General features: G+C 44.0%; 1 protein-coding gene and 2 long non-coding RNA genes across 5 annotated transcripts in view; 1 reads left to right on the top strand and 2 right to left on the bottom strand.

Annotated features, from left to right (window-relative positions):
* Spec2 (CDC42 small effector protein Spec2) overlaps positions 1 to 22,199 on the bottom strand; it is a 64,238-nt gene that overhangs the window by 20,009 nt on the left and 22,030 nt on the right. The window lies entirely within an intron of this gene.
* LOC135908740 (uncharacterized) lies at positions 551 to 16,192 on the bottom strand. 3 transcript variants are annotated; one of them, XR_011513964.1, is made up of 5 exons: positions 15,475 to 16,192; positions 6,841 to 6,960; positions 5,219 to 5,314; positions 3,447 to 3,666; positions 551 to 776 (listed from the first exon to the last, which is right to left on the bottom strand). It is a non-coding gene; the product is annotated as an uncharacterized lncRNA (long non-coding RNA). The 3 variants fall into 3 exon arrangements; XR_011513965.1 differs by lacking the exon at positions 5,219 to 5,314 and adding an exon at positions 6,089 to 6,151 and having other exon boundaries at positions 15,475 to 16,186; XR_011513963.1 differs by lacking the exon at positions 5,219 to 5,314 and having other exon boundaries at positions 556 to 776; positions 15,475 to 16,141.
* LOC135895878 (uncharacterized) lies at positions 18,027 to 21,802 on the top strand. The gene is made up of 2 exons (XR_010562510.2): positions 18,027 to 18,614; positions 19,715 to 21,802. It is a non-coding gene; the product is annotated as an uncharacterized lncRNA (long non-coding RNA).

Raw genomic sequence — 22,199 nt, 5'->3', positions numbered from 1 at the left:
CACTGCTTCGAGTTTTTAAAAAAATTCAGGACCCATTCCACCCTGTGAAGTTGGTAGGACAGCGAGGCTGTGGGAGGGACCGCCACCTACGATACCCTTATGAAAATTAGTGTTGAATTTTAGTAGACATTCCATTGCCGTCCTATTGCTCAATCAACAAAATTTTTGTTGAAATATCATTGTCCCACTATTGCAGATTTGTTGACCAGCATTGAAAAGTGGCCACCGTGAAACCATTGTAATTTCATTTACCAGTTATTGCCTTGACTTTCTATGGAATTCCCATGGACGAACAATTGTATTTCCATGAAATGTAATGTGGAATACAACATTAAGTTTATGGATTGTAAAGTGGAATGCAACAATAAGTTTATGGATTTTCAAGTGGAATGCAACAATAAGTTTATGGATTTTCAAGTGGAATGCAACATTAAGTTTATGGATTTTCAAGTGGAATGCAATATTAAATTTATGGATTGTAAGGTGCAATGCAACATGAAATTAACTAATGTTGATATTCGCCAGTGAGGCATGGCTTGGCCTCGGGACATCTTCAAGGTGCATTTTCTAGCTTTCCATTGCAAGGCCTCTTTCCCTGTGGTGTTATGAAAAGAAACAACTTCGTGATTAACAAAAAGCATGTGAATCATTCCTTTTATACAATAGGCCACAAATTTATTGAGCTTCAGGCTCTTTCATTTCTCTTGCCAGTACTGGGGAGATGATGTTCTTTATGTAGGCGAGGCTGGTAGAGGGAAACTTGGAGCATGTGTAGTCTGGAAAAGAAATACAGCATAAGATTACCGATGCATACAGGATTTTCTAGCTGTCTAATAAAATAATAACAAATTGAAGCCTTATGCTATGTTTAAGTGCAGGCCACACTGCTAGTGTCAGTCATAAAACATCATCACAGAGTAATTTAGCTACGTTGTGTACTTTGAGCCAGGGTCTGCAGTTATCAAGTGTGCACCACAATATTGTAAAGAGCAGAGGCAGAATGAAGATAAACATCTCAGTACTGGCACCAAGCTCTTTGGCATGCATAAAGAACAGGTCAGTGTGTTAGCAGCTATTCATTGGAATTTTATATAATTCATTTGCACGTACAGGTAATCCTCTATAACGAAGCCAGTAAAACCAGCACTTTACTTCGTTGTATAAAAATTTCGTTGAATGAAAATTTGACCTTTTATAAATTCACTAATCCTCACAGGAAATTTCTCTTACCCAAAAGGGTGCGTAAACCTTATCAAATTATCGGGCAATCAGAAAAAATGAATTTCAATGACAAAAACAGTTGAAGCTTCACCCAAAAGTGGAAGCAATGATAGCAACACTAAAGTATCACAGCTATATGAAGGCTAATAAGCATTGACATACAGCCTTGTTGCTAAGACACACTTATGTGTCCCCGAAATGGTCCGAACAAATTTTGTAGGCATGTGGGGCACAGCTACAGTAAAACATTCGCACAACAATCTGTGTAAAGCATCTTACATTAGAGGGACCCCGAAATGATTTTGATGATTCTGTACAAACATACTGAGCCATTAGAGGATAGGTCCTTCTGATCATTATTTGACACATGTAGGTGCTCCGGTTAAAGCATATAATTTATTATAAGATTTCAAAAATTTACATTGCTGCCGATCACAGCACACCACTCGGCTGAATTTTCAGCCGCATCTAACTATTTGATGTAAACTGTCCTAATGATACTGGTAGGGCAAGCTATCCGACTGGCCGCCCAGCGCGCTTCATCAATAATTTTTTTAACTTTGTGGTGAACCAATGTTGTTCTTAACAGTTGGAATGTTAGTTAATTTGTTTCTATAAAAAGAAAGTAACAGAAAGAGAATGCACAAGAAAAATTTGTCACTACACTTCTGGCGCACAGCAAGTGTCGTCTGCTTGTGTTGCAACGTGCTCCATTTTTACGAGAGCTCCGCAGTCATTGTCGGTCTCAGTCCTTTCGCAAGAAACACGATTCGCCTTTGTTACGTTGAAGGCTGAAAATGTAACTGGCAATGTCAAGCTGCGACACCATGTCCCTCTGCAAGGCAGCAGACGAGCGAAGTGGCTGCAGTGCATCGGACTGTCGATATCGAATCGGCGCCAGGATTTGCACGTTTGCAGCTGTCACTTTACACCGGAGGATTACTAAAAACCACAATAGTGTTTCGAGAGTCCGGTATTTGTGTAAATGCAGGCACAAGGAGACAGGGCCTGGCCATTTGACTGTGCCGTTTCACAGGATGAGCAGAAGCGCAAACTGCACGGCGCAGCCACCTGATGGCACAGAGCTTGACCAAAAACAGTAACAGTAACAAAGTGTATTCTTCCTTACTGCTGGTGTAAATATTTTGCACGAGCGTAATCGTTAACATGTTTTTGTAAATGCTTAAATTGTTTTACGCCGAGACAGAGCAATATTAGCTCATTGTTTGGCTGGTTAAGCTCTGCGCCAACAGGTGGCTAGACCGTGCAGACTAATCAGTCCGCTCAGCTGTGGTTACCGGAATGCCAGACACATTCGGCGTTGCGACAGACTGCTCAGAATGCACTCTGCTTCGATAGCTCTCGCTTGGGGTCGACTGCCAAGCAACTGGTGGAGAGGTTGGAGAGGCTTCGCGCACTTGGTCCTAGAGAACTGGAAGTAGACGGCACGACGTGCCATCCTTACGCAGAGCCAGTGAAGGCGGAGCTTAGCCCTGATCACTTGGCAAACGAGTTGAGGAGAAAACGCATGGCTACGGAGGAGGGTAACTTGTAATCGTCAGTGGCTCTCTTAATACGCAAGGCTTCACACAAATTGTGGTGTGAATGATTAACTTTAGCTGTATCTTACGCGTCTACAAAATTTGTCCGAACTGTTTCAGGGGCCCTTTAAGAGAACTTTAGCCAATTACAAGTTACCCACCTCCATAGCCATGCTTTTTCTCCAACTCATTCGCCAGGCTAAGCTCCGCCTTCACTGGCTCTGCATCGTGATGGGACATCCTGTCATCTCCTTCTAGTTGTCTTGAGCCAGCGCACCAAGCCTCTCAAACTTCTCTGCCAGCTGACTGGCAGTCGATCCCAAGCGAGCTGTCGAAGCAGCATGTGTTGCGAGCATTCTGTCGCAATGCCAAGCGTGTTTGGTTTTCTGTTAACCACAGGCAAGATTTGGAGATTTTGATGGATAGGTGGAGGCGTACACTAAATCCTCTCCATGCTACTATTGCTGTGATAAGGAGCTTTTAGCCTAGACGTCCGTGAGTGGCCTGATCGCTCTGTACGGTCCAGCTACCTGGTGGTGCCGAGCTTGACCAGTCAAACTAAAAGCTAATATTGCTGTGCTGGCGCATATCTCTTGCTAAGTAACGCACGAGGAGATGCGAATTTTTAAAATAATGTTCCAAGACTGGAATTTGGAGTTGTACCACTAGGACTGACGTACATACCAATCACAGCTCGGATACGAATAGGGTCCAAGGCCTCCTTGAATGGCTGGTTTAAGTGCAAGTTGCTCTTCTCACCCAGGAGCGGTTCGTCCCGTAGCTCCTCAGGGATGAATACATTCCACAAAAGAGCCCTGGCAAATTTGCCAAGGCCACTTTCGCATGCTCAGCATAGCCTCTCTAGGGTGCCTTGTTCAACATTCACACCGGCCCCAATGTCCACCTGGGAACATGAAAAAAAAAAAAAAAAACATGTGGGAGCTGTATAGCCCATAACCTTTTGCAGAGTAAGATTCAGAATTTGCTGGCAATGACATACCTAACAAAAAATTAAATTATGCTGTTTTACATGCCATAACCACGATCTGATTATGAGGCACACTGTAGTGGGGGACTCCTGAATAATCTGGACCACCTGGGGTTTTTAAACATCTGTATCTAAGTACACTGGCGCTTTTACATTTTGTCTTTATTGAAATGCAGCCGCTGTGGCCGGGATTCGATCCCGCGACCTTATGCTTAGCAGCCCAACACCATAGCCACTAAGCAACCACAGCGGGTGACACATCTAGGAACAAATAGCTAAGTTTAAAGGAGAGAAACAATGCGATAACCTGCAGCAGTTACTGACATGACTTACAGCAGCAAGTTGTTTTTCATCGACTATCATTTTGCTTTATCATTTCTACACTTAAATAAAAAAATACAGATAACTTCCTTTATGCTTTATTTGGCTTATTATCTGTTGGTTTCACATGATTGTGTTTAACAAAATTGGGCCCCTCAGTTCCCTTTGTCTTTAATTTCATAATGAGGGTCTTGAATCAGGCAGGTTTGATGTCTTCAAATAGCATACAAGAGTTTATTGGTCAGCTGCCTGCTCATAAAGTTCACATATGCGTCACCATTGGCCAAAAGGATGGTCCACATCCAATGGATTGGCATGAATAGAACTGGCTAACACACCCACGGTTACACATAAACAAAATACCCAAGAATCTAGAAGTTGGAACAGTTGCCGCGGTAACGCAATTTGTAGTGAAGAGGTTGTGGGTTCGGCTCCCACCGGAGGCAAGTTTGGTTTTTCTGGCACTTTCATATCCATTTATGATATCTACACACAGCATAAAGGCACAGGAAAAGCTCAAGTGCATACTACTCTGATAAGCACCATAGCCCTCAATATCAGGTGACACTTTTTTGTCATGTAACACCAAAGTGAGCTCCATCAAGTGAAATTGTACAAGCTCATGACAATAAAGTTACTATCTGGTGATGGTGTAAGTTACCAGTGGCTTAAAAGGATTCGAACGCAAGCTCACTGTTATGAATTCATCGAAGAAAACACGGATGAGAAAGGGAGACAGGACGACTGCTTTTTGGCAATAGTAAGTACAGGTTCAGACATGGATGCTACACAGCACACATTATATTAGGACTATAAATGACGTTTCTAGCCAGAAACATAAATGCATAATTACAGTGAAGACAGTGACAAGTTTCCTCAGGCATCAACCCTAATGTGTGCTTTCAGACAAAATTGATATGAAAAATTCAGCCTATCAATGAGAGGTCATCCTGCCTTTTTAAATAAACAGCGATTTCTGATGCTGCATTGCTATACCAATGTGCATGTTCCTGCCTTTGACTTGAAGAGACTTGGAGCTTGCAGAGAACAAGTTTAAGGATAGTGCGAAAAATTCATTTTTCTAACAGTAGCATTTCATGCATTTATGTTAGCTAGCTAAGACAGAGGATATGATAGATATATGCACCTTTGGGCAAGCAACAAAAGGTCCAACTGTTTGTTTGGCTTGATTTACAACCTTGCTAAGTGCCGTTTTAGGTCGTTTTGACTAATTTGGGTGCTTCTGCAAAATAAATTGGTTACGAAATTATGAAAGCAATCACTTATGGTTCTTTAGTATATCACAACAGACAGGTGCTTTTGGATTGCACCACAGTCAAAATGCAGCCACTGAGCCATGGCAGCATGTGAAATGAAACTGGAAGTGGATAAATGCACAAGTTACGCAGAATGAAAAAGCGATCACTCGCCACTTTGTTTATCTCATTGTGCTTCTGCTGTCCTTTTCCAAGTTTTTGTGCTAGCGGATGCATGCACATTTTATTTCTTTTCTCTCGTCCTTTGATCTCTTGTTATATATTGAGCCTGTAGTACTAAACACGAGCGTTACTGTGCCATAAGGGTAGTGCAAACTGATTTTATGTTGATTCCTTCAGTACTGGGGTGGTTACGAGCCTCTTCAGTCAAGCAGAGCTGCTAGATTACGTGTATTTAGTAGCATGTCGCTGTCTACTAACGGCCGGCTCATCATCCTTACACAATACTGGGCAGCTCATTCCCACCAACTTACTCGTTTGATATTTACGAGAATCTGCAATTATTATTATTATTTTATTTATTGCATTCTGCCCAATTCTAACTAGACTGGCACAAGTAGTCGGGTAGCAAATACGTCGGTATCAATGCACTGCCCAATGCTGTGTAAGGGCACCAAGCAGGAAATTAGCAGACAGCGACATGCTGGTAAACACAAGTAATCTAGCAGCCCTGCTTGACTGAAGAGGCTCATAACCACCCTAGCAATGAAGCAATTACCTTAAAATCAGTTTAGACTAACCTCTATTTATTGGCACAGGAGCGCTCGTATCCATGCATTCCGTCTTTGGCGCCAAGAGGCTTCCTGAAGTGAGATGTATTGTACATTTTGAGATTGGTGGAATAGCACTTCAATATCCTTTTTTCTCCCTTTAAGCAAAAAATTATTCTAACAAAGCTTTCTCAGTTTAATAACAACACAATGAGCTATCACAAGAGGCAGTGTTTGCATATTTTTCAATTCATTGTTAAATTAGCACACCGTATCAGCTTTCTTGAGTGGTCGTCACATGTGTACACTATTGTACCATATTCCGTCCAAGCATTTTTTTTTCAGCATTGTACAGGTCCTGACCATTTGCCTGATGCAAAATTTAAGCTTTTACTGGAAAAAATCCTAAATACAGGCCATTTTACTGCCTTTCAATGGCCTATAAAAATGTTAGAAATGGCTGATACTCGACGAATGCATTATGGTGTAAAACTCCTTTCTCTTCATTTACCTGAAAAATTTTGTTGTGCTTTCATAGGAAAGGAAGAGTGTTCTTACCAGCGCCTTTTATGACATAGTTTGGCACTTTGTGACCAAGTTCACATGGTAATAACGGAAGCAAAAACCTTTCCGTTGAAAAACATGTTTCATGAAATTAACTTCTTTCTTATTTTGAAGGGTCTTCAACTTTTTCAAAAGCAATGGCAAGTGGTCAAGCACCAAGGTTAGGACAGCTGCTGACTGCATAATGTTGTGGCAACATATGTTTAAAGGCTTTTTACCATAAATGTAATCGTGTTTTTCAGCCATCCGCTTCATATGTTCCACTTCATCTTTTAATTCCCGATTTTCTTCTTGAAGTGCCTTTACCTGAACAGTACAGGTGCTGCATGGGTTGATATCTGAAATAAAAGAAAGCATCTATTTTTTTAAAGACATACAACAACAATTGGTTTAGCAGTATCACGCGAACGAAAATTATCTGTGGGCAGTGCATTTTCACAGACTGTCATCGAAGTTATCAACATAATGCCTTCTTACAAACACGCCTTAATTCAATATTGCCAATGGTAGTTGACAAACTATAAAAGCACCATTAAATCAGGCCTTTGGCAATACCAGTTATTCGGTTGCTTGATTCCCAACTTATTCAAAGATTAAAACTGGACAACCAGTGATCAGTCAGCCTGCATGGTTGTTTGATGAATAATATTCGAATGTTCAGATGTCCCGATATTTTTGTTTACTCCCGACCGTTGAACGGTTTCAATGGAAACCTTATTTAAAAATATATAAACACAGACAATGATCCCTTTAGAATAAAAACAGGAACAGCGCAACACAGGGCGAGCGAGTAAAGAGCACAGCACAGAGCGCTGTCCTGTACTCCGTGATGTGCTGTCCCTGTCTTTATTCTAAACATGAACCAACCAGCCCCACTGAACACAATGCTAACAATGATCACTTGCTTCATCATCATCAGCCTGGCTACGCCCACTGTGGGGCAAACGCCTCTCCCATACTTCTCCAACTACCCCGGTTATGTGCTAATTGTGGCCATGTTGTCCCTGCGAACTTCTTACTCTCATCCGCCCACCTAACTTTCTGCTGCTCCCTGCTATGCTTCCTTTCTATTTGAATCCAGTCCGTAACCCTTAATCACCATCAGTTATCTTCCCGCCTCATTACATGCCCTGGCCAGGCCCATTTCTTTCTTGATTTCAACTAAGATGTAATTAACTTGTGCTTGTTCCCTCACCCAACTTGCTCTCTTATCCCCCTTAATGTTACACCCATCATTCTTCTTTCCATAGCTCGTTGCATCGTCCTCAATTTAAGGAGAACCCTTTTCATAAGCCTCCAGGTTTCTGTCCCGTAGATGGGTACTGGTAAGACACAGCTGTTACACACTTTTCTCTTGAGGGATAATGGCAACCTGCTGTTCACGATCTGAAAATGCCTGCCAAACGCACCCCAGCCCATTATTCTTTTGATTGTTTCAGTCTCATGATCCGGATCCACGGTCACTACCTGCCCTAAGTAGATGTATTCCCTTACCACTTCCAGTACCTCGCTGCTTATCGTAAACTACTGTTCTCTTCCGAGACTGTTAAGCATTAGTTTTCTGCAGATTAATTTTTAGACCCACCCTTCTGCTTTGCCTGTCCAGGTCAGTGAGCATACATTGCAATTGGTCCCCCGAGTTCCTAAGCAAGGCAATATCATCAGCGATTCGCAAGTTACTAAGCTATTCTCCATTAACTCTTATCCCCAATTCTTATGCTGTGTCAAGTCCTGTACATTTGTGAGCCAGTTTTTATTTGTATTTACTTATACAGAAAGAAGTGGCGAGCATGGCCATTACTTTGTAGCGATGCCTTTTCTCGATGCCAATGCCTTTCAGTGCTTTTCGCATTTATGAGTGGCCTCTTTTAAAGCTCCGCCCGATACACAGCCTCGCTTGACCACTCACTAAAGCGAAGAGCACTGAAAGGCATTGTTATCGGGAAAAGGCATGGAGGAAGGAGAGCGTAGGAGAGGCGCCGGCCAACACAGACGTGTTGGAGGTAGTGTGACGGAAGTCGCATGCTGTTTTTCGCAATGCAGCACTGGTAATGGTGCCCCAAATGAAAACCTTGCCATAGCAACCATGCCCCTTAAGCTCTCGCTGCTGTGCTAGGCCTCTGAAAAGTGAAATAAGCTTGTTCGACCCGCGTCTTTCTCGCAGCACATTATGTTCGCAAGACAAGCTGACTTTGAAGCGAGGTGTGTAAGCTTGAAAGATGTTTTGGGTCTGTGAGTGCAAGTGTCAGCAACAGACATACTCAAGTATTTGCGGTGCAGGTCTTTGTCATCTTCTTCAACATGCCCCAGATGGGCACAGGATCGCGTCTGCTTCACTAAAACTGATCAAGAAGTTTCACAGGCATTGTTCTGATGCGCATCAGCAGCACACACTTCTGGCAGCTCATAGCAATGCAAGTTCAAAGCTCGTGCCTAACTGTTCTGGCGAGCTGAGTGGAGGCACAAAGGGAGATGGCACACCAACATGGCTGCATTTCCGGCTTCAAAAATGTGGGGTGCGAGACCGGGCTAGTTGGTATTCCATGGTGAAGTAACTAGCGCAAGAGTGGACACTAAAAGGCGACAAGGACAGGCGCTTGTCCTTGTCATCTTTTTAGTGCCTCATTGTCTCATGTCCACCCTTGCGCTAGTCACTTCTTCAAAAATGTGACGTCAAGCCCTCCTACTTTGTTTCTTTCCTCCATGGGAAAAGGCATTGCTACAAAAACCAGCCCATGCTTGTCTTGACTAAGTAAGTCTGGTTAAGTACCAACCTAGTTTACATAATGAGCTTATTCGCAACTAGTGATAAATGAGGGTTAGTTATTAAATTTACAAACAACTTTTTTGGTAATAGTGTAGTGAACAGCCAGCTATGTCATCTAACCTTTCAATCTCCCTCCTGTACTATATATACAGCTTGTCCCACATAGCTTGAGCCAAAGTTTTAAAAATGAAAGGCACTCCGGACGCAAGTTGAACCAAATTCATAATGTTGGCACTGTTCTAGAGTTACTCAGGCTGTTTTTTTATTTTCCCCTTAACTAACGGATTTTTTGTTTAATTAATCAACTTTTTAAGCATTGGCTGCAGACCCCAAGTGTGAGATGCAAAGTTGTAGAGCATTTACAGAAACCTCTCAATAAATTGTTTCCAACACGGTATATTTCACATGGCCCCTTTTTCCGCGTTCCAAAGAAAGCCCACAACATATGAAAAAATACCACGTGGCGAGGCACTTGTGCACTGTTATTGTGCTGCTCTGATGCGTGCGATGGATGAACAGTGTCGGCTGCAGTGAGACTGGCCCGCAAGAGGGTGTTATGCCTGGTGTAGGTATCCGGGCATGCGGCTGTTATTGCAGGACGGTGCAAATGCATGCTGCTGGCCAAATGTTGCCAAAGCGATAAAGCATCTAAGGCCACAAAAGAGAAAAGATGAAAGCAGCATTTTGATTCTGCTTGAAAGAAGGAAAGGGCGAAGTGCGTGGGAATGATGGAAAGCAATTACTGCTGCTGGAATTTTGCCTTTGTACACAAATGACCTTGTAAAAGTTTTCAAATTGAACGATGATGCTACAACTTTAAACCTTAGGGCTCGAATAACAGCGGATAAGTCGCATGCGGACAAAACTAACTAATGGTAAAAAAACCTTGGCTATATTCAAGGAAGATTACACATGTATTCTTCAGACAACTCTTTCCATACTGGCCCCGTCTGCTCTCCTTCTCGCACTTACTGTCTACCAGACTTTTTTTTTTTATCTCGCACCCCACGGATGCACATCACTTTGTGGTCGCAGTATCGGGTGGCCGCGTCTGGCTTCACACTTGTGCACCGTCACCAGCGTGTCAGTCCCCGAGAGAGTGCGCCCACAGGCTGTTCCAGTTTACCGGATGTAGATCATACCTTATGTACCTCGTCTGAACCAATTCCAGCGAACTGCAATGTTGGGGGCGAGGACTTACGGAGTCGCCATCTGTCAGAAGCTCCTCCCTTGTGTAGTATGAGATCACGCGGCGCGCTCCTCATAGGTTTCGCTTACAGCGCTAAAAAAAACACCACGTGGCGGCCCTTCTCAACTTTTATGTAAGTACTCTCACAACGAGGGAAGTTTTTGACTGTCGATATAATAATCTTGGGCAAACTGAAAGCACAGAATTGTTTACAGACGCTATCTCTTTGCCGAATACATATGTACAGTGAGCGCCACTGCACGCGGTCGCCAGGATGGAGTCTCCCTAATTGCGTGAAAGGTAGGCAAATGCTGCGAATAAACTATGCGAAATATGTTCTTATAGTGGGCTGTCTGTGTAACCAAATGGGGCATAACAGAATGAAGCCTCAATGCAGCGATCGCACGGGTTCGCAGCGACCGACTGCACGTCTGCATGCATGTCTGTGAACAATGTTTTGCTTTCGCTGTGAGCGCGTTTTCGCACCGTGCCGTGAGCTTTAGGCTGCAGCATATGAGCATTTTACAGTACAATGGCAATCTTTGTTGCATGGACGCTATCACAACTGTTCAAAAATAATTTTGTGATAGAGATTTCGACACCTACGGTGACTGTGATGTGCCATCGCAACGATTAAATCTTTTTTTGTCTTTTGAATTCTTGGACGTTCCAATATTATTTCTCAAGTTGCATCGCACTGTATGCTTATCGGTCTTCTCAGTGTGCGATTTCCCTGTGCTTCTTCGTCGTAATCCAGTGCAATAATTCATAACACAAACGTGACCATATGCCATGACTTTTTTTTAATGTGCTTCTTGCCGCTCCCTTTCCGTTCCAGTGAACTTGCCAGTATCTAGCGTCAACAAGTTCATAGACCAAAACCGTCATGACATTAGCTAGGCAGTGGGCGCGGGCAAGCGTCTCGGTGTGCGTTTTCTGCTACTCACCGAACATCGCACAGTCCTGACACCATAGCAGAAATCTTCCTCGCACCTGTTTGCTGCATACCGGAGTTGTAGGTGATGGCTGTCTGCCACTTCTAAGTTTCGCGAGTCAAGCTTCATGTGGCTCTTTGTTCTGTGGCTACGTGTGAATAAGGCTGACACCAGGCTCCACTGCGTACGTCCGGCACAACGGCACCGAGCAGCAGCCTACCATGCTGCACGCTTCCAAAGGCAGCCACTACCTATTAGAGTACTTTCAAATGTTGTCAAGCTGTAAAGCCTCACCACTTAATCAGAACTGTAGCACAGGTGGCACTTTAAACTTTCATTTTCAGCTCGCTTCGGTGCTTCCAATGCAGCCGATGCGGCCACTGTGTCCACGTGACCTCTCATATGTCACGTCACGTCGATGGTGGCATGAGATTTTCCAGTGGTGGAGCTCGCCCCCAATATCCAGAGCTCCTCAGGCACACATATCCCTGCGTGTTCTCTACAGCAACGCTATTCAGCTGTGACCAACGTTGAGCAGCGGATATGGCTTACTCCAATGAGGAAAGGGAGGATATGGTTTTGGCTCTAGGTGCATCAAGTGGACATAGAAGGCGTGCACTTTAGCTATTTCCACACTGGCATCCAGGTAAGCATCTGAGCTCAATGATGATTGTGCATGCATATGAAACGCTGAGACAGACTGGGACTTTTACGAAGAAGCAACATAAATCTTCAATCCTGGACGAGGACGTGGAGATAGATACTGTGTCAGTTTTCTTCAGACCCACATGCAAGTGCTCGTAGTGTGGGTGCTGAAGCTGGAGTGCCAAATTCTTCAATGTGAAGAGTACTTAAGAAGAGGCAGCCTCATCCATACCACATGCAGCTGCACCAGATGTTGGAGCCCCGCTATTTCAAAAATCGAAAGCACTTTGCAAACTGGATTATAATCAAGGTGGAAGATTATCTTCCGCCGGGCTTTGCCAACAAAACATGGTGGACTGATGAAGCTACCTTCTCATGTAATGCCCACGTGGACATCCACAACACTCACTATTGGAGCAACGAAAACCCTCACTGGGTTTTGAAGACATTACCAATATCAGCGGTCGGTTAACGTGTAGTGTGGAATTTACGGTGGCACTATCATTGGCCCCCTGTTTTTTAATAACATGCTTACAGGCGAAACATATGAATGACATCCTTGATGGGGCGCCTGAGGATTTTCTTTGCCGAGTTCCATTGGCTAGGATCAAGGATATTTGGTATCAGCATGATGGTGCTCATGCACACGGCAGCAGCAAAGCTTGCAAATGGCTGCATGAATTATTCCCGCAGCAGTGTATTGGACAGCATGGGCTCATTGCTTGGCCAGCATGGTCGCCAGATTTAACTCCCTTGCTTTCTTTCTCTGGGGCTACATCAAGGATCAAGTATACCGGACACCAACTACAACATCAGAGAACCTAAAAGAAAAAGTAAGACAAGTTTGCACTCCATCCCTGATACCATGATCAAGAACGGCTTGGAAAATGTGCCTATGAGATGGTGACCTCTTCGAACACGCATTATAATCGAAAGGCACTTTTTGGATTGAAGGTCACTGCAAAATCATTCCGGCCCTAACGCCGCCTCCCCGCCCAACCCCATTACACTCCACCGGCAGGCCGCCAGCTCATGTCCATTTCAAGAATAAAAAAGAAATAAAGCTATCTTCTTGTTCTCTTTCGTCTCCTTAGATGCTTTATCGCTTCGGCACCACTCAGCCAGCAGCATGCATTTGTGCCGTCATGCGATAAAAGCCGCACGCCCAGATACCTACACCAGACGTAACGCTCTGTCACGGGCCAGTCTCGCTGCAGCCGACGTCTTCATCCATCGCACGCTTGAGAGCAAGCAACACAATAACAGTGCACCATTACCCCGTCACATGGTATTTTTTTATATTTCGCAGGCTTTCTTTGGAATGCGGAAGAAAGGAGCACGTGAGATATATCGTGTGAGTGTGTGTCCTTTTTTGGGGGGGGGGACTTCGAGAAAGCATTTGATAACGTTCCTCATGAACGCCCGTTTCTAAAACTTTCATGCGTTAATTCTTTTGCTTTTGAATGGATTTGTGACTTTCTAACTAACCGCCAGCAATTCGTGCACGCCAATAAACAGTCTTCTGCCTACCTTCCTGTCAGCTTGGGCGTGCCTCAGGGCACGATCCTAGGCCCACTATTATTCCTAATATATATCAATGATTTACTGAGTGATATTTCTTCTAACATCACACTTTTTGCAGACGACTGCATGCTACATATATCGTCCAATTAACAACCTGTCTGACATTCACTCCCTTCGGTCTGACTTTCAACGGATCGAAATCTGGTGCAACGAGTAGCTCATGTCACTAAACACAAATAAAACATCACTACTTTCTTTTCATTGCCAGCAATATTACTCATCACTGAATTATTTGATCTATAACTTCGCAATTTCATGTGTAAGTGCGTACAAGTACGTAGGTGTTCATTTGTCATCACATTTAACACGGTCCTTTCATACAATGCACACTACTAATGAAGCTAACCGCGTTCTTGGTTGTTTACATCGTAACCTTTATCTACCACATCCTTCTGTCCTACTTCTCGCCTATCACACAATAATCAGACCAAACTGGAATACACATGTACTGTTTGGGACCCTCACCAATGTAACCCTAATAAAATGCTAAAATCTGTGCAGAACCATGCAGCCAGATTCATTTTCTCAGAATGCTCATACCATTCTAGTCTCACCGAACTAAAATCTCGTGCAAACCTTGGAAGTCTTTCAGCACGCCGCAGAATAGCACGTCTGTGCCTATTGTTCAAGTTTTATCACACGTCACCTTGTACTCCTGCCATCAAGTCAGCACCAATCACGAAACAGCTGTATACCCACCATCTGCTCGAACCACTGTGAATCTTTCTTCATTTTTTGTCAAAACATTGCAAGATTTGAATTACCTTCCCTCTGACGTTGCGCTCCTCTCCAGTAGCACCGACTTCAATACAGTAATAAAAAAAATTGTATATAACACTTAAAGCATTTGCAAATAGCCCACCCCTCATGTAAAATCCCTTTACTGGGGCCTTTGCGATATTGTAAATAAATAAATATTGCTTCTTTTTCATAAATGCGTGACCATCCACCTGTAGAAGACCGGCAGCTCGAAATACGAATGCCTTACAGTGTGAATGCCCCTGACACGCTTCGGCCTCCGCGGCCCCAACTCACGGGCCGCCCTGCTTCCAGCTTTGATCCTCCCGCACCCCTTGGGTGCCCTGGAGAACCTGCGCCGCCTCTTTTGTTATAATCTCAAGTGCTCTTCTGAAGCGTTCGTTTGCCGGTTACATGTCCCCTCCGGGAGCAGTGCTTGTAAAAAATCCTCCAATCTCTTGTCGCGACGATAAAAGTGGCCCGCGACTTTTATGCGACACCAGTCAGAACTTTGCTGAAATATGGAGCAGAATGACTGATAAGCGGGCAAGCTGGCACGAATTTGTGGCTAGGCTGTATTACATTGCGCTGCTCGGGCAGACGTATGAAAAATGTCAAGGTCTAGCACACAAACTGGTCGCGTCGATCATATTCGCTATGAGATGTGTTTTTTTTCCGTGTCTTAGTGATCAATTGATTGTGTAGCCGGTGTAGCGTGTTGCACACACGCTACACCGGCAACCTGGACAGCGCATAAACTTTTCTGAGACAGGTTCCGTGTAACGTGCCTTTAGTTGGGATGCATCATGTAACCACGCAAACGACAACGGACGAGGAAAGAAACACACAGGACAGGCGCGGATGTTTCATCGTCCGTTGTCGTTTTCGCGGTTACATGATGCATTCCAATATCGACCACCAACTAGCCCACCTCTCCTTGTTAAATATGTTACTTTAGTAGGGACAGCCGTCAAAAAACACGAGATGTACTCACCGAAGGCAAGGAGTACTGCCGGGTCCGGTGGCGCTCCTTCTTTCCAACTGATGAGTTGAATACTTCTTTAATTGACCCCTGCTGCGATATGAGACGGAAGGCCACATCCGTGTCGGCCAAAGCATTCACGGGATACACGTCCCACTTGTTATCGTCAACTCACTTCGCAAGGACGTGAGACATCTTACGCTCCAGCTGTCCGAGCAAACAAACGCACGTGCAGAGGCCGGAACATAAAATAAAGAACCAACTTGACGGGAGACAACTAACAAAAATACGTACGAAATGGCGACGGAAAAATGCAAACACGACTAAAGTGTACTAGAATATTGGGTAGTGGGCTGACTGAGCTCCATCCGCTGTCGCGGTTTACGTCTCGCCTGCTAGATGGCGCCACCACTGTATTCAATGTAAGCGGCCGCGCTTTGGCCGTGCGAAAGGTACGTGGTCGCCGCTGTAGAAACGGTCTAATTTCTTGAATGCTCGTTTCTCATATAAATAAAGAGCTTGGACAGTATGCTTGTTTGTCAGTAGTACTTCGTCTTTCTTTTCATGAGGGAAAAGTTTCTTTAATCACCATTTTTGTAACGCTGGCTTTGCTGAGCTTGCACTCGTATCGAAAACTCGCGTCTTGCGCCGAGTAAAAGGCTGTGGGGTTCCTCTCCATTGACAGCAAGTTTGGGTATATTTACTCAATAATAGCGTGACATAACAAATGAATCACTTACATTCTTGTCAAAGACAGCAGTTTTACTGCTGTCTTTGATTAGAACGTAAGTGATCCATATGTCGCGGTGTTAACGAGTTGCGCGCGTGCAGAAATTCGTTTTCGGCGTTACCCTATTTGCAGTCCTTACAGCAATTCAGGCACCTTTGGAACGATGCCTTTCCTGTATACCCACCTATTTGACTCTGGCTGAGCATATTGTGGAAGAAAAATAGAGGTATATCAATGAAATGTTAAGCAGCATAGATATGAAGTTTTAATCGCACATGAATGTTGAAACAAAAGGTAAACCGTTTAAAACACCTTCCATGCTGTAGCTTGTCACATATGTGCCAGAAAACATGCGCCTATACATCAGTCGTTGCTCTACATTATTCCAACATAAAACGCATTTAATTCTCCCGACACTAACATACTGCATAATTTCCTATATCTGCCTTTCCAGAGAGTGATGTTGGTATAGCCACACTTATTTTTAAGGAAATATTTTATGAAAGAAAAAGAGAAAAAAAATGCAAACAAAATGTTGGTTGAACAACTTTAACAAAAGTTTATTATCTTGACAAGCACAATGCAACAAGTAGACAATGCAGACAGCATGCACATTTCAAGAGCAGCGGCTCAACTTCAAGTGCTTTGCCTTTTGGCGCTTCCCCGACTTGTCAGTATTTATACTTTTAACATAGAAGTGAAGTCGTGTAGTGACATAGAATTTGATTATTTTTGGAGAAAGGGTGGAAGCATGACTGGAACAACCAACCTCTTGGCCAAGTCTGGCTTTGACAACTGTCAGCACATCTAAAATGCTGTCAGAGTGCAGCTGTCCATGGGAGAAGCAGCCTGTGAACAAGTCCTCAGGCTTCTTTATGAAACCAATTAAGCGACCAGTTGGATATAGGAGCCCTCCATTGTCACGAAACTTTGTCAGCCTCGCAAGCTGGAAAGTTTCATCTGGGGCAGGCATAGTGAGAAGGCTCTGACTTCCTTTTACGAGCAGGCCTCTCTTTCACAGCTTTTTTCGTCAAATACGCGGGTAGATTTGGAAGAATGGTTGGCACAGCATCACTGCTAAGCAGTGGCTTACCACGTGGGATCCGCACTTCCTTGCCACCAATGATGTGTACATAGTCGCGAATTACGTAGCGCGGCTCAAAATGTAGTTCGCACACGGCACTTGTGTCTTCGAGAGGCTTGTCCGCTCGATGGAGGTTTTTTTCCCACAGTCTTCGAAGTGCTTCATCCTTGGGCACGCTGAATAACGACGGCTTTGGGGCACCTTTTACATGTACATAGCCCGTTTTACAGCCGGGCGCAAAACAGTGGTTCAAACGGCGTGGTGCCATTTCACACGCAATAGCGACGCACGATATACTTCCCTACGATGATTTCTTATAAACATTAGAATTGGTAATGTAAACTTCGGAACACATGAAAGAAAGCACAGCGGAGGCAGCGGCGCGCAAAGCCAGGAAGGCAGCGGCGGAGGCAGCGGAGGTTTACATTGACGACGACGACAGCGCCTCCGCGCGGGTCCCCGGGAAAACATAAAAATGTTCACATTTCCGGCGACGCGGGAGCGCACGCCGCCACCGGAGAGTCAGCTCACTACCCAATGGTCTAGTTCACTTTAAACACGACGCAAACGAAAGAGATGGTATCAGTGTTTCCTGCTCACTTTTTAGATATGGCTGTGTTTGGCTTAAAATTATTTTTAAAAAAACTCATAACAAAAACTTGAAACAAAACTTTAATAAATGTTTGCGGCCCTGTGAGCCACACACTATTGCCTAATAATATAAAATGCATTTTCCAGAGCTACCTCTTGGATACGCTGATCTAACGTTTCACTGTTGAGTCATTGAGCGTCGAGGCAGTTGACCGTCTGGCAACGCTTTAGGTTTTCTAGCCAGCGGGTGCACTACTACGTGATTGTATGACTACTCCGCTGTACTCCGCATTCGCTGTTCGCTATGTTTTATTTGGGTGTTGCGCTCTATATTTTGTCGTAAAGTAATCGTGCAAGGCCCAGTGCCGTTCACGAATAATGTCGCCGAGAAGACAATTCGGAAATTACTTATGGGACCCGTCCATCGACGTGCCCATACGCTCAAAATAGGTTCAAAAACGTACATCAGTCGGTGCTTCGTCTGCCGCGTTGGACAGTGAACGGGGTTCTACTGATGCAAGTGAACAGAATTTCTGCGAAAACGAAGCAGACGCTGACGCAGGCCACATCGCACCATTCCCTTCAATTGACGCTGCAACTGAAGACTGTCATCCATTGGAAAGCACGCATGAAACCTTGTCTACCTCGTCGTCTGAGAGCAGCGAATCGGAATGTGACGCTGATTGCGCTGACGTGTATCCTGACCCCGGCGAGCAGCGTTTTCCGAGAGGCTGGAAGGTTGACTTGGTAAGCGTTGTGGTGTCAGGCGTAATTTCCAGATATTATTTTGTTGCTGTGACGTCTTATTTTGCCCCACTGTAACGCCTGCCGCAGGTTATCTCCTGAAGCTTATGCAGCGTAGTGACCGAGTCATATAGTGAAAATATTGAGGTGATGGAATGAAGTAGGGAGCGTACCGATGCGATCATTGCTCGCAGCAGTTATTTCTCCCAATTAAGGAGAAAACGACGCTGTTAAATTCATACTACTGATGTAAACACAGTTTACATCAGTAAACTGTGTTTACTGATGGTAAAGCATTAGTAAACCGGTGCTGGTTAAGTGGAGCTGAGGCAGAAACAGAGCATCGCAGAGCCTTAGAATACGTAATGCGCTGATGGAATTTCCTAGGGTTTTCCTTTAACGTTCAGGCGTTATCTTGGCGCCTGTTCTAGCATATATACATGCGTGCGTGCGTGTGTGTGTGTGTGTGTGTGTGTGTGTGTGTGTGTGTGCGTGCGTGCGTGCGTGCGTGTGTGTGTGTGCGCGCGCGTGCGTGCGTGTGTGTGTGTGTGTGTGCGCGTGCGTGTGTGCGTGTGTGTGTGTGTGTGTGTGTGTGTGTGTAATTTTGTCGTGTTGTGGCCAAAGCCTGCTTTTTGGGGGGTTGTTTGCAAATGAAGCCCTTAAATCTTCCTTGAACATCTGTCGTTATTTAATAGTACTCCAAAAGTACATGTTAAAAATATCTGCTGTCCCGAAGCACACATTTCATGGCTAGACAGTGCTTAGTCTCACTGTGCTGCATGTACCATGGCTGCTTTAAAGAGGTTTCTTTGGTGGCCATCTGGTGTTCACCATGCACAGTTGGCATCTGCATTATGTCGAGGCAGGTTCACAAAGTAAAAGGGGTAGCTTAAAATTGTGCATTAAAGTTGGTTGCCAGGTTAAGTAACATGTTAGCCAGTATAAACTCAGTGCCACAAGATAACTCATGAAGCCCTTGTCATGGCAGGACTTTCTGTCCAATTTACTGTGCAGGTAACAAAACAGGCATCTACAAGTGTATGATTGTAATGTTGTACTTTTTCTAACACCACCGTTGTTTGCTACCATTCCTCTCTGCTTAGGATAAAGACCTGTTTCCTGGAGCCAAGCTTACGAAAGCCGAAAGCCTCTTAATGGTCATGGCCCACAGCTTGCGCCATGGCTGCTCAAAAGAAGCCACCGATAGCTTACTGCAGCTTCTCAGAGCTCACTTGCCAGAAGGTGTCGCGTACCCAACATCAAAGTATACTTCTTTTTTGACACTTTGCCGGATCCGAAAAGCAGTATGCTAAGCACTTATACTGTAGTGTGTGCTCTGGGTATATTGGTGAACTACCAGAATTACCAGGAAATGATGTGGTTGGCAGTCAGTGCAATGTGAACTATGCGAGTGGCAGCTTGCTGAAAAGCTCATCATTTTTTCTTGTAATGGATCTGAAGGGCCAAATTCCAGATGTGTTACAATCAGGAAAGCTGCAATACAGTAGAACAGGCACTTCCTTTGATGTGTGTGACATCACAAAAAGATATGAGTACAAGTTGCCTGTGACTTCGAATGACATTACATTGACATTGAATACTGACGGTGTGCCCCTTTTCGAAAGTTCTGATGCGAGCATGTGGTCTCTTCTTTTGATGATTAGTGAACTGCCATGCAAAGAGTGTGCACAGACTCTTTTGTTGTCTGGGCTGTGGTTTGGCACAGGGAAGCTATCAATGAACTCTTTTTTGATACAGTTTGTGAAAACAATGAATGAAATATCATCCACTGGAGTTGTTTGGAGGGACAGCAGGGGTGTATCGCACACGTCAAAGACATTTCCTGGTCCCCGTACAGTAGACAGCGTTTCCAAATGTGAACTAACTAGTATGACACAATTCAAGAGTGCTTATGGTTGTGCATCGTGTGAGGACTCTGGGCAGGTTGTTTCAAAAGGAAATGGGTTTTGTCGCGTGTGTCTGCCAAGTGCTTCTGCAAACAAGCTCAGAACACGAGCCATTTTTGTACCATGCACAAAAGGCCGTGCAGGCCCCTAGTTGTGGCATCAAAGTAGCAAGTGTGCTGACACTTCTTTCATTTTTTTTTCATTTAGTGAGGCCTTTGTAGTACACTACGTGCATGCCGTTTGTTCTGGTTTTGTTCGGGCAACAATGTTTATGTGGCTGAAGTCTAGACAGTGCCACCGATTTCATCTATGCCGACATCTTCCTGATGCAGACAAATGTCTTCTGAGCCTCACCCCCATATGGGAGCTCACGAGGCTGCCAAGGTCTTTAAAGGACATAAAGGAGTGGAAAGCTGCCGGTTGGAGGAATTGGCTGCTGTTTTGTTTCCCAGTCACATTAATAGGACGCATTCTAGAAAGACAGTACAACCATTACTTGAAATTTTTTGTGATCATGCATTACCTTCTTGACCCTTGCATCTGCATTCAGGAGCTTGCTACAGTTAGGAGAAAGATGAAGAAGTTTCTTCTTGAGTACCAGGAATTGTACGGTATCAAGTACGTGACATATAATGCTCTCCTCTTTTGCATGTTGTCGACAGTGCCGTAAACTGGGGTCCTTTGTGGAGTCACCCTCTTTTTCCATTTGAATTTATGAATGGTACACTTAGACGCTAAGTCAATGGCATCAGATATCCACAATTTCAGATTGCCAACTGTAGCTGGCAAAATTAGATGTTTGCGTAATATTTTGTTTGAGATAAGTGAGTGATAGTTGTCCAAATGGCATGGTGAAGTAACATTTTCCTTAAACTACATAATAAAAGATGAGTAATATGAGATGCCATCAAAGGGCTTTAGACTTGCTTTAGCTATTCGCTGTCTGGAAGTTGCTCACAAGACCTTACAGTCACTTTCATCGCTTGTTACAAAATGAATACTGCAGCTGCATTTTGATTTTCCAACACCATAGAAAATGTTACATTACCTTGCAACAGAGTTCAGTTTTGTTGGAAAGCTCTATGGACTCTTTTGAATTAAGCACATCCTATTTAACCATGCTTGCTTTTGTTAAGTTATTACGTGATGTTGTGCCACATTTTTATGCTTTGTTATGATGTGTGCTGTGAGCAAAAGTGATATATACAGATTTTTTTCATGTATAGTATGCTTTTGTACACTTTTGCGATGCCTGTAAATAATAAAGAGCATTATATGTCTGGTTCCTTGAGTAATCGCTGCTTGGGGGAGTAGCACACAGGTTCACGAGTGGCCCCTCATATTATCACAAGCAATACGTTGGAATCATGGGGTGGCACAGAACATGCGCTTCATTTTCTCTTCATTTGCTTATCCACGTCTGCAAATCTGAAAATTGGTGCAGCAACACTGTGTGGCCAACAGCAGTCATCATTTGCATGCTAGATCTAACTTGCAAAATATAGGTCTATTGGGGAATATATTATAAGTCCAAACAGTGTGACATATTTCAAATGAGCTTTTTCCTATGAGGACAAAAACACGTTTCTTATTCGACAATCACTTAGTCAAATAGCTAGGGTAATTCAAATGTACACTTGCAGCATGCTAACAAACATCATTAAACAGCATTGCACTTGTA

Source organism: Dermacentor albipictus, chromosome 4 (genome assembly GCF_038994185.2).
Source record: "Dermacentor albipictus isolate Rhodes 1998 colony chromosome 4, USDA_Dalb.pri_finalv2, whole genome shotgun sequence".
NCBI classification, from domain to species: domain Eukaryota; kingdom Metazoa; phylum Arthropoda; class Arachnida; order Ixodida; family Ixodidae; genus Dermacentor; species Dermacentor albipictus.
The sequence above is the reverse complement of the archived record's forward strand: the minus strand, read 5'-3'. Positions and strand labels throughout refer to the sequence as shown.